The sequence below is a fragment of the Tasmannia lanceolata genome, unplaced genomic scaffold (assembly GCF_043159265.1).
Source record: "Tasmannia lanceolata isolate RefF3 unplaced genomic scaffold, GAP_Taslan_0.1 ptg000019l, whole genome shotgun sequence".
NCBI classification, from domain to species: Eukaryota; Viridiplantae; Streptophyta; class Magnoliopsida; order Canellales; family Winteraceae; genus Tasmannia; species Tasmannia lanceolata.
In genome coordinates this window covers 5,825,082-5,838,930 of record NW_027518696.1, presented here as the reverse complement: position 1 = coordinate 5,838,930, position 13,849 = coordinate 5,825,082, and the positions used below count along the sequence as shown (strand labels likewise).

Genomic DNA, 13,849 nt, shown 5'->3' with positions numbered 1-13,849 from the left:
CATGAGCAGGCCCATCATCTACACCCAAGCCTATGCATGTGGTGGGACCCAACATTTAGCTCTCATGGGGTAGTTACCTCCTTGCAGGGTAGTCCAGGAGAGGAGCCTTGTAGTCACTTGGAACTTAGCTCGTAGAATAGTGGTAATTAATGCTCGATTGTCATCCTCTTAGAATAGTTGTGGGGGTCTCATTACCAATGTTGAGAGAAAAAAAGCGGTAGCATGCATGCCACTGAATTTCAATTTTCTTGTCTCATGAATATAATTTTCTTATAATTTTGCCTTATGCATGTAAGCTTGATACTCGTCGTTGCATGAAATACCACTAAATTTCAATTTTCTTGTCTCATGATATTTTCCTAAACAAAGTCAGAAATCAAAGAGTTTCTGATGTTCAAGCTTGAATTTTACACCAAAAATATAAACCGAAGAAAAGCTACTTTGGAGAACGAGATGTTGCATGCATGCCAGCCTTCTCAATGTTGATCTCCTTGCCTTTCTTCAAGAAATTAGAGTACCATTGAGCAGACAACTTGGGTCTTCTTGTTAACTCCTTGTCTTCAAAGTCTACATGATAGAGCCCATAGCGCAACTGGTATCCATACATAAGTTCAAAAACATCTAAGAATGACCACACAAAGTATGCTTTGGTATTTGATCCATTCCTGCACAGTGCCCACAAATTTCATGAGAAAAAACCTTACTACTTAGAGGGCTAGCTCTTCTACTCTCATTTAATGACCAATATAGTAAGATGAACTATACCTGATAGCTCTCATTGTTGCATTAAGGTACCCACTCAAGTAATCAACTCTGTTAGTGTCATTCAATGTCTCATTGTACGCCATTCCAAAACCTGATGATATAGTTAGTGAAAGGTAACTTCAAAGGAGTTTTGCAAGGAGAAATTCTCAATTCATTTCATTATGGATCTTATTATACAAAATATGCAAATGAAGTCACACATTGGTATAACAGGGATAAAATACAAGGATTTAGAAGAAATAATATTACAGGCTAACAATAGAATTGCCCTAATCCAAGGCCTAGCTCATACAAAAAACCAATGATAAGATTGTGTTTGAGCCTTCACAAATGTACAATACGAATGTTCTATTGAAGTATGGAAGACAACATGTTATCAAGTAATCTGTGACATAAATAGTGACATTCAATCTAAATATGTTTGATCCGCTCATGAAGATATATAGGGTTCTTGCCAACGATAGTAGAATGCATCTTTTATATATGATTTTACAAGATTTGTGTATTCCATAGTAACTTACAAAGTTAAGTTTCATGAATAATTTAGAGGCAAATATTCAAATTTTAGAAAAAAATGTATCTTTTCTCTAATTATAACATGGTTATATACCAAATATACTTATTTTTTCTAAATAAAGCAATAGAAAACATGGATGGATGCGCATGTTCCTTAAATTAGGATGTGAGTTCAGTTTTCATTACAATTTAATTATTTCCAATAAATTTGAATTTATCATGATATTTACAAATAGTATATGTGAAATTGGTGAATTATTTGTGGAAGTTGCATTTAATTTGGAAAATCAAATTTAATTCACTAAACACAAGAATTCTTGAACTTTGGGGATTTTGAAGTTCAAAATGGGGTATAAAAATTGGAGTTTTTTCAAGAAATTTTCAATTATTCATAGAATTTCATAACTGTTTTGTAGAAACGAAAATTTGATGCACGTCGAAAATGGGTGCAAAAGAATCCTCATGGGTTTGTTGTGTTTGAAGGAAGTGGCTTTGTGCTTGCATGATCTTGAAGACAACAAAAGGGCTTGTTCAAAAATAATTAGTCAATTCAATAATTTTCTCTTCAATCTGAAGTAATAGGAAACAACACATAATCTAGAATAACTAGTGAATCTTTGCTAAGCGCCACGCTTTTTCACAGTTATATGAGATTTAGGGACTCTTTGATGCCACCAAAATCAGTCCTTCTTTGGAGTAGAGTTATTTTAAGTTAATCCTATGCTAAAATGGGGCATTAAGGCACCTTTTGAATCAATTAACTATATCACTGCTAAAACTATTATGACCATTATCTGCAACCATATTTAACTTCAAAATCACTTGTTTTTAAGATCATATGCAAATAATTTTAAGAGGTAGAAGAATCCCATTAGTTTTGAAGTGGAAGGAGGATTGGGAATAGAATAGACTTACCATTCTCATGGATATAGATGGGAGGGTTTCCATAAATTTGTATGAAGTACTCTAGCAAACTTTGCAAACCGGATGGGATGACAGGCGGGAAACTTGGAAGGAACTGATTACACACTTGCGGTTAGTTGTGTCTATTTGCTCAATTGAAACTCAGATGACAAATGGTTTCGATCTTACCTGACTTGCGGGTATGTCACTTTTCACTACAGCAATGCAATGCCATCCATCAATTAGTGTTAAGAGAGATTTTTGGTTAGTTACCTAAGATATGTATAATGTATTTAAGGCCCTGTTTGGATTGCAAGAAAAATATTTCTGGTGAAAAATCCTTTCTTGGAAAGTTTTTTTCTGTCCACGATGTAGAGGGAAATGATATGATTATGGTTAATTTTTTAGGGATATTATCACAAATTGAAGGTCCGTTTAAGTGTTGGGACCTGGGTAGGACTCACCCTTAAGAGCTAGCCATTAGGGGGAGGGTGGCCAAGCCCCTTATAACCCCATCCACATTTCTGATGTGGGGTTTTTGCACTATCATGGAACCCCCAACACTAAGAAAAAATTGCATAGGGTTGGTTCAAGTTATCATTTTCAGGGATATTAACAAAAATTGAAGGTCCGTCTACTTTTTTGAGGGATATTATCATAAATTGAAGGTCCATCTACTGTTTTTTTACTCACCCAAAGAAAAAAGTTATCATTTTTAGTATGTAAAAAAAATAGGAACATTTAGACATATTTTTCCTTTCCAAAATTTTCCAGAAAATTTCTGCAATCAGCCCTGTTTGGAATGCAAGAAAATTTTTTCTTAGGAAATTATTTTCTATCCTTGATTTAGAGGAAATGTTATGATTATGGTTAATTTAGAGTGATATTGTAATAAATTGAAGCTCCCTCTAAGTAAAAATTGAACAGGATTAGCTGATCAAGTGATCTTGTGTGTGTGTGTGTAAAAGTAGTAGGAACCTTCAGATATATTTTTCCTTTGCAAACTTTTTCGGAAAACTTCGGCGATCCAAACAGGGCCTAAGGGAACAAGGTTTTTCATGAGAACCATACTAGTAATTGTGGCAAATATGTCAGCATTGAAATCTCTCAGATCAGTCTTTGGACCATTGGAGTCATCTGAGACGTAAACTGTAGTGTAATGGTTTACCCCAAGGAAATCAAATGAACCCTTTACTAGTTCAGATTGGTGTTTGGTGAAAGATGGGATCCTTGAGCGGGCATTCTTTTTCATGATTTCTGGGTAGTCACCGAACACCAAGGGGTTGACGATCCTGCAACAGTTGGTTTGATCTTATCAAAGATAAGCAAATTTTCAGTGCATTGCAAACAAATATTTTTGCAAACAAGTACTTACCATCCAATATAAAAATCAAGGAATCTTTGGGTTGCTTTAACATCTGCTGTTGAGTTTGTTAAGGGAATACACCAGATACTATACACATTTATGCCTATTTGCCCATTTTGCAAGGCCTGCATAGCCATAAGGGAAACTTGGTAAAAGTTTTGCATACGTACATTTCGAATTCTCCAGTTGAAAGCTTTTGTATCGTATATTTTGAAGTATATGGGTAACAGGGACATGAATAGTTACAGTACAAAATCCAAAACACAAAGGAAGCACACAGAGTTATGAGCTTTAGGGAGCTATATTTTATCCCATGAATATTCCTATGGCCACTACGATTACAATTGGGCCTACGATCCTTAATAATTTAGTCAAGTGCACCCCACCCCATGTAGGGACCAGGGATAATCGACCCTAAAATAAATAGGGATATTTTTCATGTGAAATTGTTGTAATAGAATGAGGATTCAGATTTTGTGCAAGTTCTACAGTGGAAGCTCTTGGATCCCCTTTAACCATGCACGTAATTACATAATGCTATAAATTACATATATCTTTTGCATTCGTTTTTTTTTTTTTTTTTTTTTTTTTTGGTTATGCACGACCAAGTACTCAGTTAATGCTGCAGATGCAGTCATAACTAGGGAGAGCCAAAGGAGATTTTTGACTTTGTTTTGGACCATAACATGACCAAGGTACAAGAAAGTCGACTCAGAGTTTTGAAGCTAATATTTGCGCTTCCATTGAACCCTAGATTGACTGTTTTCACCATAACGACTCATTTAATCTACGGTTCTATGAAATGCTGGACAACCATATAATATTATAAACTATGCAAAGAGAAGCAATACACCAAAAGCTCAAGAGCTGATGGAATGCACTTGTTAGGCTAGGCCCTTTAAACCTGTCCCATTCTAGGTTGGAACCCACCTAGTCCCATACCTAGGCAGGCCACGCTTAGGAACCTAACGGAGGGAATCAGAAGAGTCACCTGGTATTTTTCCTTGTATAATGTGGCTGCTGATGCGTGTGCTAATAATTCATGGTGTCCCACAATGTATGGTTCCACAGAGGAGTTTCCGGCCGTACAATTGAAGGCGAATGAATGAGTGCACCGTTGAGGAGGAAATAAGCCATTGTCATAACCTCCTACTGCATAAACGTTGGGTTCGTTGAAAGTAGTCCAATGTAATACTCTGTCACCAAATTCCCTAAACAACACCTCTGCATATTCTGTGAAATCCTCCCTGAATATCAAATCAAAGTAAGATTCGTGAAATCCAATATTGTTCTAAGGCTATGTTTGGCAACTATGAAATTTTGTTACATGAATTTCTAGTTTTTCCATCTCTCTCTCTCTCTCTCTCTCTCTCTCTCTCTCTCTCTCTCTCTCCATCCATCCATCTTTGGAAACAATGGAAAATTGTTCCATGGAATATTAGTGGGCTCTGAGTGGGGCAGATGATACAGGCAACACCATGTTTTGATAATAGGCTCGAAATCAGCTTGTACTATATGTCTATATGCATTAACCAGCGATCAACTGCTGCTTAAAGCTTTATGGGAATTGCTTTTTTTCTAATGGTAGCTTTATGGGAATTGTTACATGTGGTTAAAGCATATGATACAAGGTGAGTTAGTGCATATTATCAAAACATGGTTGTGCATTCCCTTTTTTTAGATCTGAGGGTTACGAATTTAGGATCATCCTATGGAGATTATTTACGGGGTACAACCTATCTACGTGGTGGCCAATCAAATGAACGGTTTGGATCATCCTCAGAAGTGGGTACCACTGTACTTTCTTAAAAATACTGGACTTCACATGCACACACACATCATATAAAACCTCTCAAAAATCATAACTGATGTTGTGAAATTACACTATCATTGGGCTCAACCATCCTCCATATTCATCTTCAAGTATTTGAGGGAGATCCAAATGGTAGATGGTAACATGTGGTTGGATTCCTACTTGATCCAAAAAGAAATACGAAAACTAGTTAATATATAAACACAGTGCTGGAATTTCAATAGAAAGATAAGCCGTCATAAATCATACCGTAGCTGATCAATTCGTTAATGAGATTATTGTAATACTGAAGGGCTTTTGGATTAATATCTCCTCTCCCATCTCCAAAAGAAAAAAAGAAACACAAAAGGTATTAATCATCGCATTAATGCCAAACTTCTACCAACGAATTCATTACTATGGAGATTGAGATGGACTGGTGATGGTACTTGGGAGAATCCTTGACCAAGAGATGGAGAATCTGTAGGCATCCAGGCCCATATCACTCATCAGCTTCACATCTTCCTGTAAGGCTTCAAATGAAGCAGATAAGAATAGATAATCTATTGTACCCATACACCTGTCTAGGCAATTTTGCAGAAGTAATTTTGGAGTCCCTCTTTTCCCCAAGAAAATTCCCATGTCCTAAATTAAAATTAAATAAGACTAATTCAGCTGATCAAAGTTCATTGGGGGGATAAATCGGTGTACCTTGTATTTGTGGTATTGATTGCAAGTTACATCGCCTGTGCTCTTGTCCATCATTTTTCCTAACGCAATTCACAAGAACGTTAGACGTTAAAGGGGGTGAATTTATCCTCAAGCACAGAAATTGGTTCTCTCTTTTTTTTTTTTATCTTTTCAGTTTCTCATTAGCTGCTAATTCCTAAAAGCCTTTCAATCACCATTCAGAGAAGTAGAAATGGACGCAAAAGATCAATAAGAGGATGCCATATTGACAATATCAGCTCCTTTATTTTGATTACTTTATAAAACGCTCTTATGATTGGCTATTGGTATAGTTTTGGGAATTATAAGGGGCTGTTTGAATCCGTGGATTTTAGGATCCAGGTTTTAATTCGAAAGCGGAGTAAAATTCTGGATTTTACAATCCATTGTTCTGGATTTTAAGTAAGAAATCTAGGTTTTAGAAATCTCTATCCCGTCACGAGATTTCTAAAATCTATAAACACCGGACAATCTCCTACTCTCTTTTGACGGAAAGAAGGGGAAGAAATCAGAGTTTCCCATCTAGGATTTTGAGGAAATCCAAGATTCCAAAATACGCGTATCCAAACGGCCCCTAAAAGATTTTAACAGATGGCATTTCTGGCTGTTAATAGTTTTTTTTAGAAGATATTACTAGAAACAAAACAACTGACCTGCATGAGTAAAGGTGTCCCAAAGACTGGGACTCCTTCCATCCTCTGCGACTGCACCTTCAACCTAAATATATTGCACACTTTTATGTCAAATCATCTGTCTATAACTGAGCCCCTTGCAATAAAGAAAAAAGGGAAATAAAGGAAAAAAAAAAAAAAGAAGGTAAAATGACCCACCTGATAAGCTGAGGTTCCAGCACCAAAAACGAAGTCTAATGGAAAATCACTCCTGCTGAACGTAAGGGTGTTTTGGCCCAAAACCACGTCTACTAAACTTAGCAGAAGAAATAGAGAAGAGAGACCCAACATCTCTCTAACTTTCCTTTGTCAAACTCCTGGTTGTTATTCCCCTCTCCATGTAGAGGGTTTGCTTTCTATGCTTATTGTTTATCTTTTTCTTAATCAATATATCTGGTCAGGGTCCTGCCTAACCCAGCTTACCCATCTTAAAAAATAAAAAAAAAAGGGGGATTTTTGCAAAAGAAGTCATCTAATTTGCTTTATTTGCAAAAAAAAGGTCTACTAGTGTGACAATTTGAAAATGGAGTCGTCACATCTCAATCAAATTTGCAAATCAAGTCTCGCCATCAATTTGTGACTAAAATGCCGAGGGTGGATTGTGTTTTACTCCCAACAAGACTAGATTACCCTTGTATGTGAAAAGACAATAGTTACCTACTTACCTTGTAAAAATACCAAAATACCCATGACGGCCAATGACATCTGTTTAATCAAGGGTGTGCGAATATCATCTCCATATATACTAGCATTCTTGGCCAAAGTTATGTATGGCTGTAAAAAAATGGGCCCACCCCATCAAAACATGTGGTGTAAATTTTCGTGGGCCATACCTTATACATGGGTGTGGGTGCCTACACATAAAAGCATGAGGCAAAATGGTAGGCCCCACCCAATGCACCAGTTTGAGTTGAGTTGGTGGGGCTCACCCTGTCAAAAAATATTATTCAGCATCATAGGTTTTTTGGTCTTTTTCGTAGGTAATTTTCATCTTTTTACAAATAAGGATGTTTTGGTTTTTTTATGGGTCCAAAAACAATTCAGCTTGGGTATTTTGGTCACAAATAAATAGCATGTCCTGATTTGCAAAATTCACTCAAATATAATGACGCTATTTGCAAATTGTCAAAATAGAAGACCCTTTTTGCAAATAAAGCAAACTAGAAGACTTCTTTTGCAAAAACCACAAAAAAGAAACTACTTCTAAGCACTTTCAGTCACCCTTTTTATGGAAGAGCTTGAGAAACGAGACCACAAAAGGACAAAGGATAAAGTTATATGCTGAGAGTTGAATAATGCAACATTTACTCGTCCCCTTGCCATTGGGTGGAATTCCACAATTACAACGAATCCTAGGAAAATATTTTTCCCTATCTAATTTTGTTTCCAAAATTTTAGAAATAATTCTTATTTTCCAGAAAAAAAAAAAAAAAAAAAACTTATTTCCTGTTTTTCAGAAATCTGTTCCCGTAGTTCAAGAGACCTTTCTTTTTTTTATTTTTTCCTTTTTGATATTTCTGATCCCAGTGATTTGGGTGGTACTACGCATGGTTTTAAATTATGGTTTTGGTTTGGACTTTGGAGTGCAACTCGGGTCTATTTTTCGGAATTTGGGTTGAGTTTTTACCTTAAAATCGGGTTGGGATGACAGGCGGGAAACTTGGAAGGAACTGATTACACACTTGCGGTTAGTTGTGTCTATTTGCTCAATTGAAACTCAGATGACAAATGGTTTCGATCTTACCTGACTTGCGGGTATGTCACTTTTCACTACAGCAATGCAATGCCATCCATCAATCAGTGTTAAGAGAGATTTTTGGTTAGTTACCTAAGATATGTATAATGTATTTAAGGCCCTGTTTGGATTGCAAGAAAAATATTTCTGGTGAAAAATCCTTTCTTGGAAAGTTTTTTCTTTCCACGATGTAGAGGGAAATGATATGATTATGGTTAATTTTTTAGGGATATTATCACAAATTGAAGGTCCGTTTAAGTGTTGGGACCCGGGTAGGACTCACCCTTAAGAGCTAGCCGTTAGGGCGAGGGTGGCCAAGCCCCTTATAACCCCATCCACATCCATTCACATTTCTGATGTGGGGTTTTTGCACTATCATGGAACCCCCAACACTAAGAAAAAATTGCATAGGGTTGGTTCAAGTTATCATTTTCAGGGACATTAACAAAAATTGAAGGTCCATCTACTTTTTTGAGGGATATCATCATAAATTGAAGGTCCATCTACTGTTTTTTTTACTCACCCAAAGAAAAAAGTTATCATTTTTAGTATGTAAAAAAAATAGGAACATTTAGACATATTTTTCCTTTCCAAAATTTTCCAGAAAATTTCTGCAATCAGCCCTGTTTGGAATGCAAGAAAAATTTTTCTTAGGAAATTATTTTCTATCCTTGATTTAGAGGAATATGTTATGATTATGGTTAATTTAGAGTGATATTGTAATAAATTGAAGCTCCCTCTAAGTAAAAATTGAACAGGATTAGCTAATCAAGTGATTTTGTGTGTGTGTGTGTGTAAAAGTAGTAGGAACCTTCAGATATATTTTTCCTTTGCAAACTTTTTCGGAAAACTTCGGCGATCCAAACAGGGCCTAAGGGAACAAGGTTTTTCATGAGAACCATACTAGTAATTGTGGCAAATATGTCAGCATTGAAATCTCTCAGATCAGTCTTTGGACCATTGGAGTCATCTGAGACGTAAACTGTAGTGTAATGGTTCACCCCAAGGAAATCAAATGAACCCTTTACTAGTTCAGATTGGTGTTTGGTGAAAGATGGGATCCTTGAGCGGGCATTCTTTTTCATGATTTCTGGGTAGTCACCGAACACCAAGGGGTTGACGATCCTGCAACAGTTGGTTTGATCTTATCAAAGATAAGCAAATTTTCAGTGCATTGCAAACAAATATTTTTGCAAACAAGTACTTACCATCCAATATAAAAATCAAGGAATCTTTGGGTTGCTTTAACATCTGCTGTTGAGTTTGTTAAAGGAATACACCAGAAACTATACACATTTATGCCTATTTGCCCATTTTGCAAGGCCTGCATAGCCATAAGGGAAACTTGGTAAAAGTTTTGCATACGTACATTTCGGATTCTCCAGTTGAAAGCTTTTGTATCGTATATTTTGAAGTATATGGGTAACAGGGACATGAATAGTTACAGTACAAAATCCAAAACACAAAGGAAGCACACAGAGTTATGAGCTTTAGGGAGCTATATTTTATCCCATGAATATTCCTATGGCCACTACGATTACAATTGGGCCTAAGATCCTTAATAATTTAGTCAAGAGCACCCCACCCCATGTAGGGGACCGGGGATAATTGACCCTAAAATAAATAGGGATATTTTTCATGTGAAATTGTTGTAATAGAATGAGGATTCAGATTTTGTGCAAGTTCTACAGTGGAAGCTCTTGGATCCCCTTTAACCGTGCACGTAATTACATAACGCTATAAATTACATATATCTTTTGCATTCGTTTATTTATTTTTATTTTTTTTGGGTGTCCAACCATGTTTCAAATCGTTGATGCAGGCCAAAATATGACCAAAGCAAATCCTAGTTGACTCAGCACAGCACAGCACGACCAAGTACTCAGTTAATGCTGCAGATTGTTGACTTTGTTTTGGACCATAACATGACCAAGGTACAAGAAAGTCGACTCAGAGTTTTGAAGCTAGTATTTGCGCTTCCATTGAACCCTAGATTGACTGTTTTCACCATAACGACTCATTTAATCTAGGGTTCTACGAAATGCTGGACAACCATATAATATTATAAACTATGCAAAGAGAAGCAATACACCAAAAGCTCCAGAGCTGATGGAATGCACTTGTTAGGCTAGGCTCTTTAAACCTGTCCCATACTAGGTTGGAACCCACCTAGTCCCATACCTAGGCAGGCCACGCTTAGGAACCTAACGGAGGGAATCAGAAGAGTCACCTGGTATTTTTCCTTGTATAATGTGGCTGCTGATGCGTGTGCTAATAATTCATGGTGTCCCACAATGTATGGTTCCACAGAGGAGTTTCCGGCCGTACAATTGAAGGCGAATGAATGAGTGCACCGTTGAGGAGGAAGTAAGCCATTGTCATAAGCTCCTAGTGCATAAACGTTGGGTTCATTGAAAGTAGTCCAATGTAATACTCTGTCACCAAATTCCCTAAACAACACCTCTGCATATTCTGTGAAATCCTTCCTGAATATCAAATCAAAGTAAGATTCGTGAAATCCAATATTATTCTAAGGCTATGTTTGGCAACTATGAAATTTTGTTACATGAATTTCTAGTTTTTTCATCTCTCTCTCTCTCTCTCTCTCTCTCTCTCTCTCTCTCTCTCTCTCTGTGGAAACCATGGAAAATTGTTTCATGGAATATTTGTGGGCTCTGAGAGAGGCAGATGATACAGGCACAACCATTTTTGATAATAGGCTCGAAATCAACTCGTACTATATGCATTAACCGGCGGTCAACTGCTGCTGAAAGCTTTATGGGAAATGCTTTTTTCTAATGGAAGCTTTATGGGAATTGTTACATGTGGTTAAAGCATATGATACATGGTGAGTTGGTGCATAATATCAAAGCATGGTTGTGCATTCCCTTTTTTTAGATCTGAGGGTTAGGAATTTAGGATCATCCTATGGAGATTATTTACGGGGTACAACCTATCTACGTGGTGGCCAATCAAATGAACGGTTTGGATCATCCTCAGAAGTGGGTACCACTGTACTTTCTTAAAAATACTGGACTTCACATGCACACACACATCATATAAAACCTCTCAAAAATCATAACTGATGCTGTGAAATTACACTATCTTTGGGCTCAACCATCCTCCATATTCATCTTCAAGTATTTGAGGGAGATCCAAATGGTAGATGGTAACATGTGGTTGGATTCCTACTTGATCCAAAAAGAAATACGAAAACTAGTTAATATATAAACACAGTGCTGGAATTTCAATAGAAAGATAAGCCGTCATAAATCATACCGTAGCTGATCAATTCGTTAATGAGATTATTGTAATACTGAAGGGCTTTTGGATTAATATCTCCTCTCCCATCTCCAAAAGAAAAAAAGAAACACAAAAGGTATTAATCATCGCATTAATGCCAAACTTCTACCAACGAATTCATTACTATGGAGATTGAGATGGACTAGTGATGGTACTTGGGAGAATCCTTGACCAAGAGATGGAGAATCTGTAGGCATCCAGGCCCATATCACTCATCAGCTTCACATCTTCCTGTAAGGCTTCAAATGAAGCAGATAAGAATAGATAATCTATTGTACCCATACACCTGTCTAGGCAATTTTGCAGAAGTAATTTTGGAGTCCCTCTTTTCCCCAAGAAAATTCCCATGTCCTAAATTAAAATTAAATAAGACTAATTCAGCTGATCAAAGTTCATTGGGGGGATAAATCGGTGTACCTTGTATTTGTGGTATTGATTGCAAGTTACATCGCCTGTGCTCTTGTCCATCATTTTTCCTAACGCAATTCACAAGAACGTTAGACGTTAAAGAGGGTGAATTTATCCTCAAGCACAGAAATTGGTTCTCTCTTTTTTTTTTAATCTTTTCAGTTTCTCATTAGCTGCTAATTCCTAAAAGCCTTTCAATCACCATTCAGAGAAGTAGAAATGGACGCAAAAGATCAATAAGAGGATGCCATATTGACAATATCAGCTTCTTTATTTTGATTACTTTATAAAATGCTCTTATGATTGGCTATTGGTATAGTTTTGGGAATTATAAAGGGCTGTTTGAATACGTGGATTTTAGGATCCAGGTTTTAATTTGAAAGTGGCCATTGTCCTCGATTTTAAGTAAGAAATCTAGGTTTTAGAAATCTCTATCCCGTCACCAGATTTCTAAAATCTATAAACACGGGACAATCTCCTACTCTCTCTTTTGACGGAAAGAAGGGGAAGAAATCAGAAAACAACAGACTCTCCCTTGTTCTCTCGTCTCCCATCTAGGATTTTGAGGAAATCCAAGATTCCAAAATACACGTATCCAAACGCCCCTAAAAGTTGTTAATAGTTTTTTTTAGAAGAAATTACTAGAAACAAAACAACTGACCTGCATGAGTAAAGGTGTCCCAAAGACTGGGACTCCTTCCATCCTCTGCGACTGCACCTTCAACCTAAATATATTGCACACTTTTATGTCAAATCATCTGTCTATAACTGAGCCCCCTTGCAATAAAGAAAAAAGGGAAATAAAGGAAAAAAAGAAGAAAAAGAAGGTAAAATGACCCACCTGATAAGCTGAGGTTCCAGCACCAAAAACGAAGTCTAATGGAAAATCACTACTGCTAAACGTAAGGGTGTTTTGGCCCAAAACCACCTCTACTAAACTTAGCAGAAGAAATAGAGAAGAGAGACCCAACATCTCTCTAACTTTCCTTTGTCAAACTCCTGGTTGTTATTCCCCTCTCCATGTAGAGGGTTTGCTTTCTATGCTTATTGTTTGTCTTTTCCTTAATCAATATATCTCGTCGGGTCCGACCTAACCCGAGCTTACCCATTAAAAAAAAAAACAGGGATTTTTGCAAAAGAAGTCATCTAGTATGCTTTATTTGCAAAAAGGGTCTTCTAGTTTAACAATTTGCAAATGGAGTCGGTCACATTTCAATCAAATTTGCAAATCAAGTCTCGCCATCAATTTGTGACTAAAATGCCCAGGGTGGATTGTGTTTTACTCCCAACAAGACTAGATTACCCTTGAATGTGAAAAGACAATAGTTACCTACTTACCTTGTAAAAAGACCAAAATACCCATGACGGCCAATGACATCTGTTTAGTCAAGGGTGTGCGAATATATCTCCATATATGCTAGCATTCTTGGCCAAAGTTATGTATGGCTGTAAAAAATGGGCCCACCCCCATCAAAACATGTGGTGTAAATTTTCGTGGGCCCTACCTTATACATGGGTGTGGGTGCCTACACATAAAAGCATGAGGCAAAATGGTAGGCCCCACCCAATGCACCAGTTTGAATTGAGTTGGTGGGGCTCACCCTGTCAAAAAATATTATTCAGCATCACAGGTGTTTTTGGTCTTTTTCGTAGGTAATTTT

General features: G+C 36.9%; 1 pseudogene across 1 annotated transcript; it reads right to left on the bottom strand.

Moving 5' to 3' along the window:
• Positions 1-310: 310 nt before the first annotated feature.
• On the bottom strand, positions 311-13,260 carry LOC143853237 (beta-glucosidase 19-like; annotated as a pseudogene). Its single transcript, XR_013237061.1, has 22 exons — positions 13,030-13,260; positions 12,850-12,913; positions 12,198-12,256; positions 11,936-12,011; positions 11,757-11,828; positions 11,578-11,665; positions 10,708-10,963; positions 9,686-9,801; positions 9,243-9,602; positions 7,408-7,487; positions 6,902-7,053; positions 6,725-6,788; positions 6,054-6,112; positions 5,792-5,867; positions 5,613-5,684; positions 5,434-5,521; positions 4,542-4,797; positions 3,560-3,675; positions 3,256-3,476; positions 2,197-2,399; positions 766-856; positions 311-665 (listed from the first exon to the last, which is right to left on the bottom strand). The product of XR_013237061.1 is annotated as a beta-glucosidase 19-like (transcript).
• Positions 13,261-13,849: the final 589 nt, after the last annotated feature.